A 17,549-nucleotide genomic window follows, 5' to 3' on the forward strand; every position below is an offset into this window, starting at 1 on the left:
CGGTTGTTCTTTTAAGTTAGGTGGAGGTTCGCTGAAATTTTATCTCGGAAAGCCGAAAACACGTGCAGCCGTAACTTTTATGTTGTGAACGTGCCTATTTCTCTAAGAACTCGTTAAATAAACTCCTCGTTATTTATATTCCCCGGCCGTTCTTAAAGCAGTGTAATTTACTGTATACGCATTCAATTGGAATGAAGGTTTTCTTGTAAAGTTGACGTTAACACATTTTTTAAGATTCAACGACTTTTCTGAATCAGCACACCAGGATGTTATTAATTTGAATCATGCTGCAAGTATTTTGAATCACGTTCATTCGCTATAGTCCTGTAAATTACACAGTCATTCGCAAACATTTTTAACAAAGATTTGAGGCCACACAAACAAAAGAGGGCCCGCAACCGAGCCTTGGGGAATTCTTGAGGTCGCGGGAACATATCCGGATGAACAACCATTGAGAGCGACCAGCTGCTGTCTTAGAGTGATATACTCGGCTATCCATGCAATAACGAATTCATTCAGTTTATTGCCCGCAATGTACTAACAAGAAGGTGATATGAAACACCGTCAAATGCTTTTTTGCCGCACAAGAAAATAGTCAGCTACTTTAAGCTTATCTATTGCTAGAGCCAAATCGTGTGTTAACTCAACAAGCGGCGTTGAGCAAGAAGAACCCGACGAAATCCGTGTTTGCTAGGAGGCTGGCGATTATGTTTAACCAAATGACTCATATCCCAAGTGTAGCTAATTTCAATTTCGAACACCGCAACTAAATTAACATCCAGGCTTCGTCATTCACAAGTTTCTGTTGTTATGGCAAATTCAAAATAACAATTATTTCTAAATAGCCAGTCATAAAAACCCATGACCCCGCACGGGGCACCTTGAGCAATCATGGTGACGGTACTGGCGATACCGCGGACCCCGAGCCCCCAAACATAAGCTGGATCCAACCATGACGATGTGTTTATAGGTGGAGGGTTAGAAACTGCGAACGGTGGCCGTCGGAGCCCAGGTCAAGCTCCGGCGGATGGGCTCCCTGTCTGTCTACCAGGCAGGGAGCTCCGGGACCTCTTTGACTACCAAGGTAAGGTCAAAGGAGAAAGTACCCCCGTCTCCCTGCTTTTATACTATGCTTTATGGTATTGTCTAAATCCCCCCCCCCCAACCGTGATCGGTCCCTGAAAAGGGGCCGCACCGAAGTATCCTTTCCTCCATTGCCGTCGTTACCCTTTCCTGAACCAGATAATTTTTCTCAATTTCTTGTCATGGAATCCCTCAATCCAACCCACCCTCTTGCATCTCAGTCAGTCTTCTTGATCGCCAAGTATCTTGAAGCCATAGTAGGAAAATCGTATAAGTGCAAAAAACAAAGGTCTGGTGAACTCCTAATTGAAATAAATGACAAGCAGCAGTCTGCAAAGCTTCTAGCTCAGACTAGACTGGCTGATCTCGACATCAGAGTCACACCCCATCCGAGCCTCAACAGCTCGCAGGGTGTGATATCCGAGACAGACCTCCTGAACGAAACGGATGCGGATCTCCTTGCCGGCTTGAAGGATCAGGGCGTCACTGCCGTGAGACGCATCACTATCCGCAGAGACGACAGGGAGATTCCCACCAAGTACATTATCTTGACCTTTGACCGCGCAGTTCTCCCACAACACATAAATGCAGGTTTTATCCGGTGCTCAATACGTCCCTACATCCCGAACCCGCGGCGCTGTTTTAAGTGCCAGCGGTTCGGGCACGGTACGAACTCTTGCCGTGGCCGAACGACGTGTGCAAAATGCGCGGCTCACGATCATCCGAGCGAGAACTGCCCATCTGAAACTCTCACTTGTGTAAACTGCGGGGGGCCGCATGCGGCATACTCCCGCAAGTGCGAAAAATCATCAACATAAAAGATCATCAACATTAAGGTCACTGAGAACATCACCTTTCCAGAGGCGAGAAAGAGGTTCGCCTCTTTCCCTCTGGGGAGGTACGCCGACGCGGCTCGCCGGGGGGCGGAGCGGCGTCTGGTGTCCACAGGGACCCAGTTCAGCGAGTCTGACCTGTTCCCGCCCCCGCCCCCCGCTGGGTTGCCTCACGCAGCCCAACCCGGCACCACGCCGCTTGCTGAGGCAGCAGCGGTTGTGGTGCGAACCACTTCTGTCGGGACCGGTGCCGCTCCCGCCTCTGTCTCCCCGTCCTCCAGTGCGTTGGAGGGTACCGAGGTGATGGACACCACGGGCCCCGCACCGGCTCCCACCGCCACCGCACCGCCCGTGCCACCTCTGGTGCCCCGGACGCCCTCAGCGGTGGTGGCTCAAACGAAGGGCTCCCGAGGGGGGGCCAATTCCGGGGGGCCCGGTCCGTCGGGCACCCCTCGGACATCCGACGACGAGATGGATGTCGGGCCGTTCCTGCCTGCAACGCAGCGCAAGGAGCGGCCACCGACTTCCAAGCCTACAGACAGGCCTAAAAAGCCTAATACCAGAGTAACAGCCCCGAAAGACGACACATGAACACACACACACACTCCATTCATTCTTAAACGTAAATAATGGGAACAGAAAACATCATTCAATGGAACTGCAGAGGCCTCCTTAAAAATCTTGATGATGTGTATGATATCCTGCATGCCAATCAGCCAAGTCTCATGTGTCTCCAAGAGACACACCTCAATTCCAAACAGACAAATTTCTTAAGTAGGTACATGCTATTCAGAAAGGACAGGGTTTGCTGCACACACTCTTCTGGGGGTGTGGCCATAATCGCCCGGAAATCCTTAGCATGCCACCCTGTCACTTTGAACACTGTCCTTGAGGCTGTAGCAATTCGCACAATAATATTCAATAGATTGATAACGGTGTGCTCCATATACATTCCTCCTGATCATGCACTTTCGAGCTCTGACTTCGAGGCACTGGTCGACCAGCTGCCCGAACCATACATCCTAACAGGCGACCTTAATGCGCACAACTCTCTTTGGGGCTCCTCAAGAACGGATGCCTGAGGTCGCCTGATAGAGAAGTTTCTTACATCCTCCGGAGCATGCCTTTTCAACAAAAAACAGCCTACATACCATAACTTAGGACACAATACATACTCGCATCTTGACTTGGCTATTGGTTCCGCAGTTCTCTTTCCATGTCTTGAGTGGGGTGTGGGCACGGACCCATATGGTAGTGACCATTTCCCCACTTCATTAATGTATATAGGTAAAGACCCATGCAGTCCATCTTCCCATAACAGGTTTAATGAATCCAAAGCAAACTGGAGTACATTCACAGGAACATCTAAACTACACCACACAACCATAAAACACCTACACGTGGAGGAAGCAGCCCAACTCGTCACGCCACACATACTCGACGCCGCCGAAAAGTCCATGCCCCAGGCCTCCAATGCGTCCCGCAACCCAAGGAGGCCCTGGTGGAACGAGGACTGTAGGCGGGCGCGAGAGGCCCAGAACAAGGCGTGGGGTGTCCTTCGCCGGTACCCCACGCCAGATAATCTCATTTCCTTTAAACGGGCAAAGGCTCTTGGGAAGCGTGTGCGTCGTGAGGCGAAACGAGAGAGTTGGCGCGCCTTCCTCACTTCCATCAACTCATACACCGACACTCACAAAGTCTGGACACGGATACGCAAGCTAAAAGGACAACAGACACACAGCCTGCCCCTGGTTAGCACAACAGGGGACACACTCGAAGACCAGGCCAACACGCTTGCACAACACTTTGAACACGTGTCCAGCTCAGCACACTACACAAACACTTTCATGAAACACAAAACATCTGCAGAAAAAAAGCCCTTACACGACAAAGACAAATCAAAAACTTCTTACAACTCTGAATTCACTCTCTATGAGTTGAGGGCTGCCCTGAGCACGTGCAAACCTTCAGCTCCAGGCGCAGATAAGATTACATACACCATGATACAACACCTACACCCAGACACTCTTGAAACACACCTACATCTATACAACAACATATGGCTTTCGGGGCACATTCCTCGCTCTTGGAGAAAGGCCATAGTAGTGGCTATCCTAAAGGAAGGGAAGGACCCTTCCTCTCCCGCCAGTTATCGTCCCATTGCCCTGACAAGCTGTCTGTGTAAGCTCTTTGAGAAGATGATAAACAGGAGACTCGTGTACTTCTTAGAGTACAATGGTCTTCTCGAGAGCTGCCAGGCAGGCTTCAGGGCGGGGCGATCTACCAACGATCAACTCGTTGCATTAGAGGCGTATATAAAAGATGCTTTCCTCCATAAGCAGTACTGTATGACAGCATTCTTAGATCTAGAAAAAGCGTACGATACCGCGTGGCGGTATGGCATCCTAAGCGATCTCAAGTCCTTCGGCATGGCAGGTAACATGATGAACACACTTGCCAGCTACTTGTCTCAAAGAACCTTTCGTGTGCGAATTGGAACTGCACTCTCTAGGGTTCATGTGCAGGAAAATGGAGTGCCGCAAGGTAAAGTTTTAAGTTGCACCCTTTTTATTGTGAAAATGAATTCCCTTAGGAAGGCGCTGCCACCGTCGATTTCCTGTTCAATCTATGTAGACGACGTTCAGCTCTCCTTTAAATCCTGTAACTTGTCTGTCTGTGAGCGCCAGGTCCAGCTTGGTGTTAACAAGCTAGCTGGTTCGGCAGATAGCAACGGTTTTAAATTTAATCCAGGGAAGTGCACTTGTGTCTTGTTTTCCAAGAGGCGTGGCATCCGACCGGATCCAGACATTCAACTCCACGGTGTCTCGATTCCTGCAAAAAAGGAACACAAGTTTTTAGGTATAATCTTTGACGAAAAGCTCACATTCATCCCACACATAAAACAACTAAAACATAAATGCTTAAAAACAATGAATATCCAGAAGGTTCTCTCGCACATCTCTTTTGGTGCTGACAAACAGCTTCTGTTGCGTGTTTTTACCAGCTTGATAGGTTCACGATTGGACTATGGCAGCGTTGTCTATGGGTCAGCCACTAAAACATCCCTCAGAATGCTGGACCCTGTGCTTCATCTAGGGCTCCGCTTGTCGTGTGGCGCCTTTCGGACTAGTCCAGTCGAAAGCCTGTATGTAGAGTGCAACAAATGGAACCTAGAACGTCAGCGAACATACACAGACCTCCTTTATGCTTTTAAAATTTCATCCATGCCTCACCATCCTTTTAAATTAGTTTTTCATGATACCTCCATGACTGAACTCCTTCTAAATCGACCATCGTTCTCTGCGCCCTTCTCTTACAGAGTTAGAGAGAAAGCGTCAGAGCTTGCTGTCTCCTTTTTAGATACCATCCAAAGTTCTGTTACAGATTTCATAGCACCATGGCATCTCCGCCCTCTCTCGTGCGACACATCATTCACACATGTAGATAAAAACCGAGCTCCCACATGTGCAATTCTGCAGCATTTCTTGTATTTGCAGCAGAAGTATGAGTTCTCTGAATTTTATACGGATGCCTCTAAGACTTCCACCTCTGTGTCCTGCGCGGCGCATGGGCCCGGCCTTAGTGTCACCAAAACTCTGAATAGTCATACTAGTATCTTTACGGCAGAGGCTTACGGTGTACTTCTTGTTGTCAATCATATACTTCAAAGCCACATCCCACAATCCATTATCTATACAGATTCGCTCAGTGTTGTGCGGGCACTGTCGTTAACAATGCCTTCGAAAAACCACGTTGTCAATCTGATCGTCAAGGGTATTATGTCTGTGTATGTACGCAAATTTGAACTAGTTCTTTTCAGGGTCCCTGGCCACTGTGGTATAGCCGGGAATGAAGCAGAGGACCGAATGGCTGCTGCTGCTACACTCACGAATACAGTAGGCATAACCACATTACCCTACACCGACGTGAAACCACACATCAGACAATAAGTTCGCAAAACATGGCAAACACACTGGAGTTAACAAACAGACAAGTTACACGTAATAATACCACACTTGGGACCATACACCACCGACACACGTAATAGATACACTGAAGTCGCCTTGGCTAGATTACGGATAGGGCACACTCATGCAACGCACTCGCACCTTCTCACGGGGTCTCCAAGACCTCTGTGCAGCAGGTGCGGAGAGGCCCTATCCGTGATCCACATCCTTATACAATGTAAGGCACTTGACACAACACGACACAAATACTTCCCACAACTACACACGCGACATACAGTCGAACACGGATATATCGAACACGGGTATATCGAATTATTGTCTATATCGAACTCATAAATTATCCCCTTGAAAATTCTGTGTAAAAGTATAGGAATTCGTACGTTTATATCGAACCGGATTTTTCCCGACATCGGGTATATCGAACGCCGCGGGAGGTGGTAGGTGCTCTTCGGCGGTCGCTGCACCCCCGATTGAGGTTGAGGAGGATGTGGAGGAATGCGCGGGCATGGCGAAGGTCGGGTACAGGAGGCAACTCCTCGATAGGCTTTTGATGAACATCCGCGTGGGCACCGAGCTTAAGGTTGACCTGCTGGGAGCCATACATATATGATGACAAGCGCTTGGAACGGCGTGAAGAAGGAGACCGTGGCCAACTGCTTCCGGAAGGCAGGCTTTGTGACGGCCGAACTTTCCGAAGCTTGCGAAGACGGCGACGACGACGACGAGTGCATGGGCGACACGTTTCGTGAGTTGTCGTCCCTTTTCCCGGCTGCTGTTCCAGCCGGAGTGTCTGCCGACGACTTCGTGAACGCTGACACCAATGTTCACGCTGTTTCGAGCCTCGGTTACGAGGATATTGTAGCTGCGGTCGCAGAAACCCAGGCCGATAGCTCGAGTGGTGAAGATCGTCCGGACGAGGAGGCGGCTACACGATCGTACTCCGCGGGTGAAGTGGCCGCTGCGTTCAGCTTGATTCGCCGTTGTTGCGGCGACATGGAAGTAACTGGGCTGTCGCACCTGGACAGGCTCGAGAAGATCGAGACCAGCGTCTTTAATTTCATTTCCAGGACGAAGAAGCAGGCCAAGATCAGCGATTTTTTTTTCACGGAAATAAAGCGTCCTGTTGCGTCGTGAGTGCGGAATTAGTTGTCATTCTTGAATGCGCCCATCGGTAAGTGATCGTTCGCCATAAGTGAGGTCTCAGAGCCCATATTTTGTATATCGAATTTTTCATATATCGAACTATTTCGCGATCCCCTTGGAGTTCGATATATCCGTGTTCGACTGTATTCCACCACACCCGTCATACTTCTTAGGAGAAGAAGCCATGTTTTCAATCAAACGCGTTTTCGAGTTTCTTACCGACGTAAAATTTTTACATCTCATTTCTTATCATGCATGTTGACAACCTGGCCCTTTACACCAGTCATCTTCATTACGTTGTCTTTTACTTGGTTTATTTTTACTGAAATGTTCTACTTTTACTTCCATGCCACTTTCATGTAATCACTATTGTTTGGCGCTCTTTGCCCTTAGTCGGCCTTGCGCCATTAAACTCCAAACATCATCATCATAAAAGCCCATGAAGTAACATAGTGCAGGGCACGAAGTTGAGCCTACCAATGCACGAGCTTAGCCTCTTCTACGTTTATCACAAACAATATAGTGCACATCGTTTTTCGCAGTATTATTGTGAGAAGAATAGCCGGAAACTTGCGCTTTTGCGGGCCCTTGCCTTTCTTTGGTGGGGAGCCCTTGACATGGCGCCGGTTGAGCTCCTGCGTGGTGGCCGCTTGCTCGACACCCTTTAAGGCCACTTATTTTGGTGAACAACCGCCATCTCGGGTCGGACATCGCTGCCGGGTCGATATCTCCAATGGTCTCCATTTCTTGAGGGGGCGAACAGCCTCGAGCTGATGCGTCGACGAAGCCGACGGGCGAGGCGTTGTAGCGGCTATGACTGGCGAGGCTTAGCTCACCCGTCGGTGTGGCACAGTCTTCTTGTGGCAATAAATGGCATTTTGATGGCCTAAACGTTTCCCTGGTAATGTCCTGTGAGTCCTTGCATGCACCTTGCCCGTTCACCTAGAGCACTCAATACTGTTTGACAAACGTAGTTCGTTCATTTAAAATGTAGAAACACCAAGCGGACGAAAAACGTGTCTACGGCATTCGACTCCCTAACGGCTCTTTCTTCACCCAGGGAAAAACCGGTCTTACATCGGCGGGTCTTCTTCCAAGCACGTGTGTGCATGAATTCTCGGCGCCCAGACGCGCGCCGTTGTTCGCATAATGACGTATAACCTGATACCTTACGAAGGCCGGTCTCCTCTTGAACACCGGTTGCCGAAAATTCTGCGGCCGTTCGCTTGCCGTAATTCGGCCGAGGACGCTAACCAAATGAAAAACGTACATTCTGAGGCCGTAAGTCGGCCGGTCTCCTTTATAACACCGGCTGCCCGAAGAACTTACGAATATTCTGCCGCCGGACGCGCGGTTCACCGTTAAAAGAGCAGATGTGCGGCAGCCGCGCTACGGCCGGTCTCCTTTCGAACACCAACTGCCACAAGAATACGGATATCCTGTCGCCGGTCGCTTGCCGTGCTTAGGCTGAACACCGCTTCCCGAAGGAAAAACGGATGCCCTAAAGCCGTACTCCGGCCGATTTCTTTCTCAACATCGGCAGCCGAAAGGCAACTGAATATCTGGCAGCCGGGCAGCTGCCGTTGTGTGTCTGAACACGGGCGGCCGGAGAAATACCGAAGCGCTGGTTGCCGAATGTTGACCGCTCGTCGTATGATCAGCGGCTGCCAGAACCTGGATGCTGGCCGGACATGCCATAAAGCGGCCATAGACGGGCCCGTCTTCGGACACACTTTCTGTGCCGCCTGGGACGGCCGTTGCATGGCCCTACCGTCGCTCCTGCGAACAGCGCCGCCCGTGGCGAACCGCTCGACAGTGGAATGCTGGTGGTGGTCAGCGCAGCGTTGTTGTGAATGGCTTTCTGTCGTTCTGCAGCGGTGCGGCTTGCAAAGCGTGGATAACCACAAGGACTTTTTCCAAATCGGTAAATCTTGGGCGTGGAGATGACCTTTACGAGGCATGCCATGTGTGTGGTTTACGCCCATACTCCATAATTACAAATAGTACCGGACGACGCTCAATGCGCCAAGCTGGACGTTAAGCAGGTAGTGCAAGTGTGTTCCTTCGTGCAAATTTTTTCATGGCTGAAAGCAGTTTCGCCTGTCGAGGGACCTATTGCAGCTAAATGCTCCTACAAAGACGGTATTTGCAGCCGATCCAGGAATGCTCCGGCGCTGGCATTTGGCAGTCGATGACGAAACGGCGTCGTGCACAAACGAAAGACGAAGTTGCGGGGTGCCTTCTACTCAAAACAAAAATTGTGATGAACGACGCTTCAGTAACTTTGTTAAATACGGTATAAACATGTGTAATTTCACCGAAATACGCTTACTAAAGTAATCGGGAATCGTTTACAGAATGAATACCGCATGATAGTGGAACGTTATTGCTTGTCGTTGAAAAGTATTGCTTTACAAGAATTGGAATGGTTGCAGGCTAGTTGGTTAATGGTTTTTCGAAAAGAAAACAATTCCTGCATGGCTGAAGGACGAGGGGCAGGAAGGTGCCGAAAACCTGTACTCTGTTTCACAACTGAATGTTGCGGTCCTTTTACGAGCTGCCACCTATGCCTAAAAAATTATGCACTCCTCTGTCAAACGACGATTATGGTTTATGGCAATGCTTTCTCATGTGGGTTTTGTTGCTTGACTTCTGGATTTAAAAAACTCTGACTAGTTAAGCTTTGAATTTGCCAGCACGCAGTTCGGTCTTCTGATCGCAGCGTCATTGACTTTGACCATTTCTCATACGATTTCGCAAGAAGAAAGCTTCGCGTTCAACCATCGTCGTCGTTACCCGGAGGGCTGGGTGATTTTGCTGTTTAATTTTGCACTTCCATGCACCCTTTTCCAAAACTAACTGCTTCCAGCAAGTTGTAAATGCGCCTGTGCTGGAGAACACTGGCTGATGCACCCCTATTTGATGCAACTATTCGCGCGTTTTTGGTATCTTCACAAGGCAACACACGATGTTTCTAGGTACTTGGTAAAGAATACCTAAGCATTGAAAAACACAGGCTGACGTTAAAAATGCTGACGTTAACGTTAACATTGCCACATTTTTAGCTATCGGTGCAAGCCTTTATTCCCCGCAAGTCGTAAAATGGGAAGCGGAGGGGGGGTGGTTTGTAGTTTGGGCTGTTGGGTGGTTGAATAACTTTGGCTCTTGATTAAATGACCACTACAAACGTGGGAGTCCCGCTTCGGCTCTCAGGCTCCCATGCTGTCACAGTGTCGCTCACCAAAACCGAAGGTACATAGCTCACGGTTACAGAAAGGAAGTGTAAACCGCCATGACAGAAGTTTCATCGGCCACACGGTAATCGTACGTAAGTGTCGTCTCTTCAAAGCGCCTGAATTGAGGTATCCCAGCCTCAAGGCTAGCGTGGAAACCGTAGTGATGGAGACCAGTGATGATAATTTAAAGTGGTAGCAACAAATACTAATATTAATAGTGTTATTCCTACTCAGATCGCATGGAGCCAGGCGCAGAACGCTGAAAAAAGCACTCATGTCAATGTAGCCCATTCCCAAACTTGGAAGCGTCTAATACGTTTGCGTAGCTGTTAGTGCATTTAAGAAGAAATGAATACTAATATTAGTAGTTTTATTCGTACTCAGAACGGGTGGAGCCAAGCGCCGATCGCTGCAAAAAGCGCTGATGTCATTGTAGCCCATACCCAACTTTAGAAGTGTCCGAACAAGTTTACGTAGCCGTTATTGGTTGTAAGAACCCAACACATCTGTCTAGACTTTTTTTCACCGCACATATCCGCTCACAACACCACCAACACGTTCAAATTAGAAGCTAACACGGGAAAAACAACGGGAGGCTGCGTAGCCGAATGCACCGGCTCATTCCACTAACGAGGGGAGCGCCGAGTGGTGGCGCATGCTTGCATTGTTGCCATGCCGCCAGAGCACTGAAAACAATTGTTACCGATGAGACGCGAGACAGTATCTGCGTGCTCGACTCACATGAGCGCCTGCTCCTCGTGTGTGCCGGCGTCACATTGCCGACATAGCTTTGAATGTGGCATGCAGTCATCATCATTATCATCACCAGCCTATCTACGCCCACTGCAGGGCAAATGCCTCTCCCATTATTCTCCAGTTATCTCGGTCCTGTGCCAACTGTGACCAATTTATCCCCGCAAACTTCTTGATCTCATCTGCCAATCTAACTTTCGGCCGCCCCCTACAACGCTTGCCTTCTCTAGGGATCCACTCTGTTAACTTAATGACCAGCGGTTATCTTGCCTTCGCATTACATGCCCTGCCCACGTCCATTTCTTCTCATTAATTTGTACTAATATGTCTTTAACACCAGTTTGCTCCCTGACCCACTCCGCTCTCCTCTTGTCCCTTAATGTTACACCTGTCATTTTCCGATCCATTGCCCGCTGAGTCGTTCTCAATTTAAGTTGAACCCTCTTAGTGAGCCTCCAAGTTTCTGCCCCGTAGGTGAGTACCGGTAAGATGCAGCTGTCATACACTTTCTTCTTCAGCGACAATGGTATGCTGCTATTCAATATCAGAGAATGTCTGCCATATGCACCCCACCCCATTCTGATCCTTCTAATTATCTGTGCCTCATGGTTGGGATCTGGGGTCACAACTTGGCCTAAGTAGATATATTCGCTTACCACTTCCACTGCCTCGCCACCTATCTCAAACTGCTGTGCTGTCCCGAGGTTATTGATCATTACTTTAGTTTTCTACATATTAATTTTCAGGCCCACGGTTCTACTCTGTTCGCCCAGTGCGGAAAGTATGCTTTGCAATTCGTCCCCCGAGTTACTTAGCAAGGCAACGTCATCAGCAAATCTGAGGTTACTGAGGTATTCTCCATTAACCCTTACTCCCACCTGTTCCCAATCCAACGTTCTGAATACTTCTTGTAAGCATGCTGTGAATAACATTGGAGAGATTGTGTCTCCTTGTCTGACACCCTTCCTTATAGGTATTTTACTGCTCTCCCTATGGAGGATGATGGTAGCTGTAGGCCCATTGTAGATATCTTCTAGTATTCTTACATTATGCTCATCTACCCCCTGGTTCCGTAATGCCTGAATGACTGCTAGGGTTTCGACCGAGTCAAATGCTTTCTCATAATCTATGAAGGCTATATATAGGGGTTCAGTATACTCAGCGCACTTCTCTATCACCTGATTGATCGTGTGAATATGGTCCATTGTTGAATAACCTTTAGGGAACCCTGCTTGTTCTTTAGGTTGACTGAAATCTAAGGTTGCAGAGATTCGGTTAGCGATTACCTTGGTAAATACCTTGTAGACGACTGGCAGTAAGCTGATCGGCCTGTAATTTTTCAAGTCCTTCATGTCGCCTTTCTTATGTATTAGGATGATGTTCGCGTTCTTCCAAGATTCCGGTACCATTGCGGTCATTAGGCACTGCGTATACAGGTTTGCCAGTTTTTCAAGTACAATTTCTCCATCATCATTCAAGAGGTCGGCTGTTATCTGATCCTCACCAGGTGCTTTGCCCCCTTTCATTTCTTTCAAAGCATTTCTTACTTCTTCGGTCGTTACTGGTGGGATGTGTATCTCCTCTGAATTACTGTCTGGTTCGGCATTATCCTGTATGTCCCGGCTACTGTATAGATCCCTATATAACTCCTCGGCCACTGTAACTATTTTATCCCTATTTGGGATGACATTGCCTTGCTTATCCTTAAGTGCATACATCTGATTTTTCCCCACGCCAAGACGTCTCTTCACTGCTTTCAGGCTACCTCCGTTCTTTACAGCGTATTCGATCCTCTCCATATTATACTTCCGTATGTCAGCTGTCTTACGCTTATTGATTAACTTCGAGAGCTCGGCTAGTTCTATTCTGTCAGCTGCGGTAGAGATTCTTATGGTTTGCCGTTTCCTGATTAGACATTTCTTCTCATGTGAAAGTTTACCAGTATCCTGTCTAGCCATAGTGCCCCCGACGTCTACTGCACACTCCGTGATAATGCGTGTAAGGTTGTCGCTGGCTTCCTGTGTCGTAAGCTCGGCTTCCTCGTTAAGGGCGGAATATCAGTTCTGCAGCGCGATCCTGAATACTTCTACTTTACGTCTTACTGTTAGCTCATTTATCGGCTTCTTTCGTACTAGCTTGTTGCGGTCCCTCCCTAAATCTAGCCTAATTCGAGATTTTACCATACGGTGGTCACTACACCTTACCCTTCCGAGCACTTCCACATCCTGCACGACGCCAGGGTTATCGCATAATATGAAGTCTATTTCATTTTTGTGCTCCCCGTTCGGGCTTCTCCAGGTCCATTTCCGACTCTCCCGTTTACAGAAGAAGGTGTTCATTACGCGTAGGTTATTCCGTTCTGCAAACTCAACTAGTAGGTCCCCCCCGTCTATTTCTACAGCCCAGACCATAGTTCCCAACTGCCTTTTCTCCAGCCTGATTCTTGCCAACTTTAGCATTGAAGTCCCCCATAACTACGGTATACTGTGTTTTTTACTTTAGCCATTTCCGATTCCACATCTTCATAGAAGCGTTCCACTACTTGGTCGTCGTGGCTGGATGTGGGCGCGTAGCCCTGCACCACCTTGAGCTCGTACCTCTTATTGAGCCTAATTACAATACCTGCTGCCCTTTCGTTAATGTAGAGTATTCGTCTATGTTGCCAGCTATGCTTTTATTGACTAGAAATCCCACTCACAGTTCTCTTCTGTCCTCTAGACCACGGTAACATAGGACGTGTCCATTTTTCAGCACAGTAAAGGCTTCGCCTGCCCTCCTAACCTCGCTAAGCCCTATTGCATCCCTTTTAATGCCCTCTAATTCCTCGAACAATACCTCGAGACTTGCTTCGCTAGATAAGGTTCGCGCGTTAAACGTTGTCAGGTTGAGATTCCATTGGTGGCCTGTCCGGCGGTGCAGCGATGGCGATGGCGTAGATGCCACCCGCCATGGCGATGCAGCGATGGCGTAGAGGTAGAACACCCGCCTCGCGTGCAGAAGGACCGTGGCTCGAATCCCGGTGTCGGACAATTCCCACCGGATTTTTTAAACAAATCCGCGTATTGATGCAATTGCACACAGGGGCTTGGCGTGCGGCCTGAACTTGGCGACCATTGCGGTAATGCACTCCCTCACCAGAACAGGATTGGCCACCCTGGTGTAGTAACGGCCACAACCTCCCATGAATACGCCAATTAGCCCTCGGCCCTCAGTCCCCAGCGGCTGCGAAGCAACTGACCACGGCGGCGGTCAGACCTGTGACGCATCAGAGGGTGCTAAGAATCCCTGGATCCGGACAGGCCGCCAATGGAATGCAGCAACTTGAGCAAATAACGATGGACAGACACCTGGGTCACGCCCAAACCGTTCTCAGTAATGCACGCTCTGCAGATCTCTACAAGCACTGAGGTGTCTGCCAAAAAAAAACGAAAAACTCGGTCCGCCAAAATTGTTGTACAAGGGCAACTGGCCTATAGAATGGTTGGAGCTGCATATCTTTTTAATCTTTGTGAATATTAGAATTCTGCCAGTAATTTTCTCAACCCCCCCCCCATCTTGCAGTTAATGTTCATGATTGGGGACCAATTCCGGTGGTGTATCTATTTCCTAATCCAAGCGCCGAATCCGCCAAGTGACTCAGCCATGACTCCGTTGAACAAAGGCGCATTCTTGTTGGCAGCCAGCTCATTGTTCAATTCCCAAGCTACTGCATTACGAACAAAAAACAATACAGTGCCATCAGAAGTTAGGCGGCATGCATTTATCTTTGTCTGTATTTCCGTGCACTGGTTTTCTTCAAGACAACATGATCAGCTAAATAGTATGCCTTGCGAGAACGTGCACGCATTTCTCACGCAAGCACTGGCCGCAGCTGCAAGCAATTACGCGCAGCATTGCTCTCACCGCGACCAACACATTCAGCTGCAGCGGCGGCAGTACTTGCAGTGCTTGCAGCGCTCTTGCGGCATGGCAACAAGGCAAGCATGCCAGCGAGGAGAGGGCAAAATATCGCAGTAAGACACGCAACCTCGCTTCCGTCATCTCAAATGCGCATGTCCTTGCATTATCCACTCCCGCTGCCAAGTGATGGCACCGGTATCTTCGGTCGTGCGCTCCGCGGTTGGTATTTCAATTGTTCATGACTACGCCGCAGCATTGAGGGACACTTAGCTGCGCATTGCAAAGATGGTGATTCCAGTCCGTTATTTGACAAATGTGAGGTGCTCCTCAAAACTGATTGAGACAGAAGCGGCAAATATTCAGTGTGCCATCGTTGCATCAATCAGCCGGAGAAATTTGACCTCTTGGGTTTGCTGGTGCGCGGGGTTGACAGCACGTGCGGAATTCATGTATTGTGACTACCCCTTTTTGATTCTTTCCTTCTATACATTTATCTGCTCTTAGTGTGATAAAAAGAGGGTGTCTGTGTACTAAAATTCAGTTGTAGTAGCATACTTTTCTCACGTCATTTCACAGACCTTGCCCAGTTTTTGCACTCAACTGTGCAAACCGTGGAGAACCCTGCATATAAAATTAGTTTACACGAACAGCTAGAAAACTTCTTCCTGCTGCTGAATGTTTCTCCTGTTTCTGCTTTTCTAGCAATAGGTCCCTTAAACATGATTGCTTAGCTTTCTGGTTTAAGCTTGTGAATTACTCAGGGTATCTCCAATGTATACGCCGAATCTGTTCATTACTTACCACGCACAATGCCATGCAAATGCTTCCCAAAGTGTCCAACGTCTAGTTGTGACATCCTAACCCTGCTGTGATGAATTTGCAAGAACATCCAAATTCTTCAATTTGTGGTAATTTCTTGCAACTTTTAAGAGTAGTAGTATTTTATTTTCATTGCCCTTTTTGTTTTTTTTTTCCTTTACCACCCTAACCCCACCTCCCAACCCTGAGCAGTGGGAGGCCGAGCTGACCATTTCAGCACCAGAGCGACAGCAAGCCCTGGTGCAATGAATGAGCTCTGGACCCGGCTCGGGCTCCTGGCCTCCTGGACATAGGAAGCTGAACACATCCTCTTTCGCTCAATAAAACATTATTCCTCCCCCTCTGTGTATGTTTAAAGCTGCATTGTTTCTTAGCATGCATGAATACCAACTGTCCATCCTTCTGTATTTTATGTATCAGCTTTAAAGCTCTGCCTTTGCAAGTGAGCCAGCTTTCCAATCCCACTTCATTGCCAAAAATGGACAGGACTGACTAGAATTTTTTTGCCATTGTACAAAAACAAATAAAAAGCAATAAGAATGTTGTATGAAAGTCAATGCTATTTACAAGGAATACTTTGCAAAACTGCAGGCTGTGTTATGCATAAATCAGTTCTGTGGATGCTTTACTGCAATGAGGAACGGATTAGCTACTCCAATTTTCGCACTCAAAAAAACACTCCGTGGCTAAAACTTCAGCATTCACTGACAGGCCTTAGAAATGAAAACGACGCCACCCAATTTATTTTCTTTTATCGGCTCCAAGAAATATACTTGTACAACAACCCTTGTTGTGGTTTTGTGTTGTGAAATGATGCTTCAACGTGTGGAATAGCAGCTACTACACCCTCCTGGGCATACCTCGGCAAAGGTGGCGCGGCTCACTCAAACTCACTCACAATTTTTTTTGCGAATCACCACTCACTCAAACTCAGACTCAATGCTGAGCAGCACATTTGCGCTCACTCAAACTCAAACTCATATTGAGCGCAAAACTCAGGACTCACTCGGACTCAAAACTCAAAATGTACTCAGAACTCAAAATGTACTCAAACTCAAAATGGACTCAAAACTCAAAATGTACTCAAAACTCAAAATGCACTCAAACTCAAAGTGTACTCAAACTCAAAATAGACTAAAAACTCAAAATGTACTCAAAACTCAAAATGTACTCAAAACTCAAAATGCACTCAAACTCAAAGTGTACTCAAACTCAAAATAGACTAAAAACTCAAAATGTACTGAAAACTCAAAATGTACTCAACACTCAAAATGTACTCAAACTCAAAATGGACTCAAAACTCAAAATGTACTCAAAAGTCAAAGTGTACTCAAACTCAAAATGTACTCAAACTAAAAATGAACTCAAAACTCAAAATGTACTGAAAACTCAAAATGTACTCAGAACTCAAGATGTACTCAAACTCAAAATGTACTCAAACTCAAAATGTATTCAAATCTCAAAATGACTCAGAACTCAAAATGGGCTGAGAACTCAAAATGATTTCACAGCTCAAATGGCCTCACAACTCTCTCGTGCTAGGAATTTACTCGGGCTCAGATGGACTCTGATTTCATTAGCATTCAGTGTTTTAAATTCACGCGCGGTAAATATTTTACGGGTGCAAATTCGTGAGCTCAAACTCCTGCATTCGGCACATGACACGGTAGCTCCTGTGAGGTCTAAACCAATTTTCGTTGCAGATTTACTACAGCTATACCTGCTGCCCATGATGACTAGCGCTGGTTGCAAGCAATTGTACGTATATATTGGATACCAAGCTCTTGGATACCAAAGCTCCGTGTTCGTGTTTA

Source organism: Haemaphysalis longicornis, unplaced genomic scaffold, assembly GCF_048455015.1.
Source record: "Haemaphysalis longicornis isolate Haplotype H1 unplaced genomic scaffold, Haemaphysalis longicornis Haplotype H1 scaffold_7, whole genome shotgun sequence".
In the NCBI taxonomy this organism is placed as follows: Eukaryota; Metazoa; Arthropoda; class Arachnida; order Ixodida; family Ixodidae; genus Haemaphysalis; species Haemaphysalis longicornis.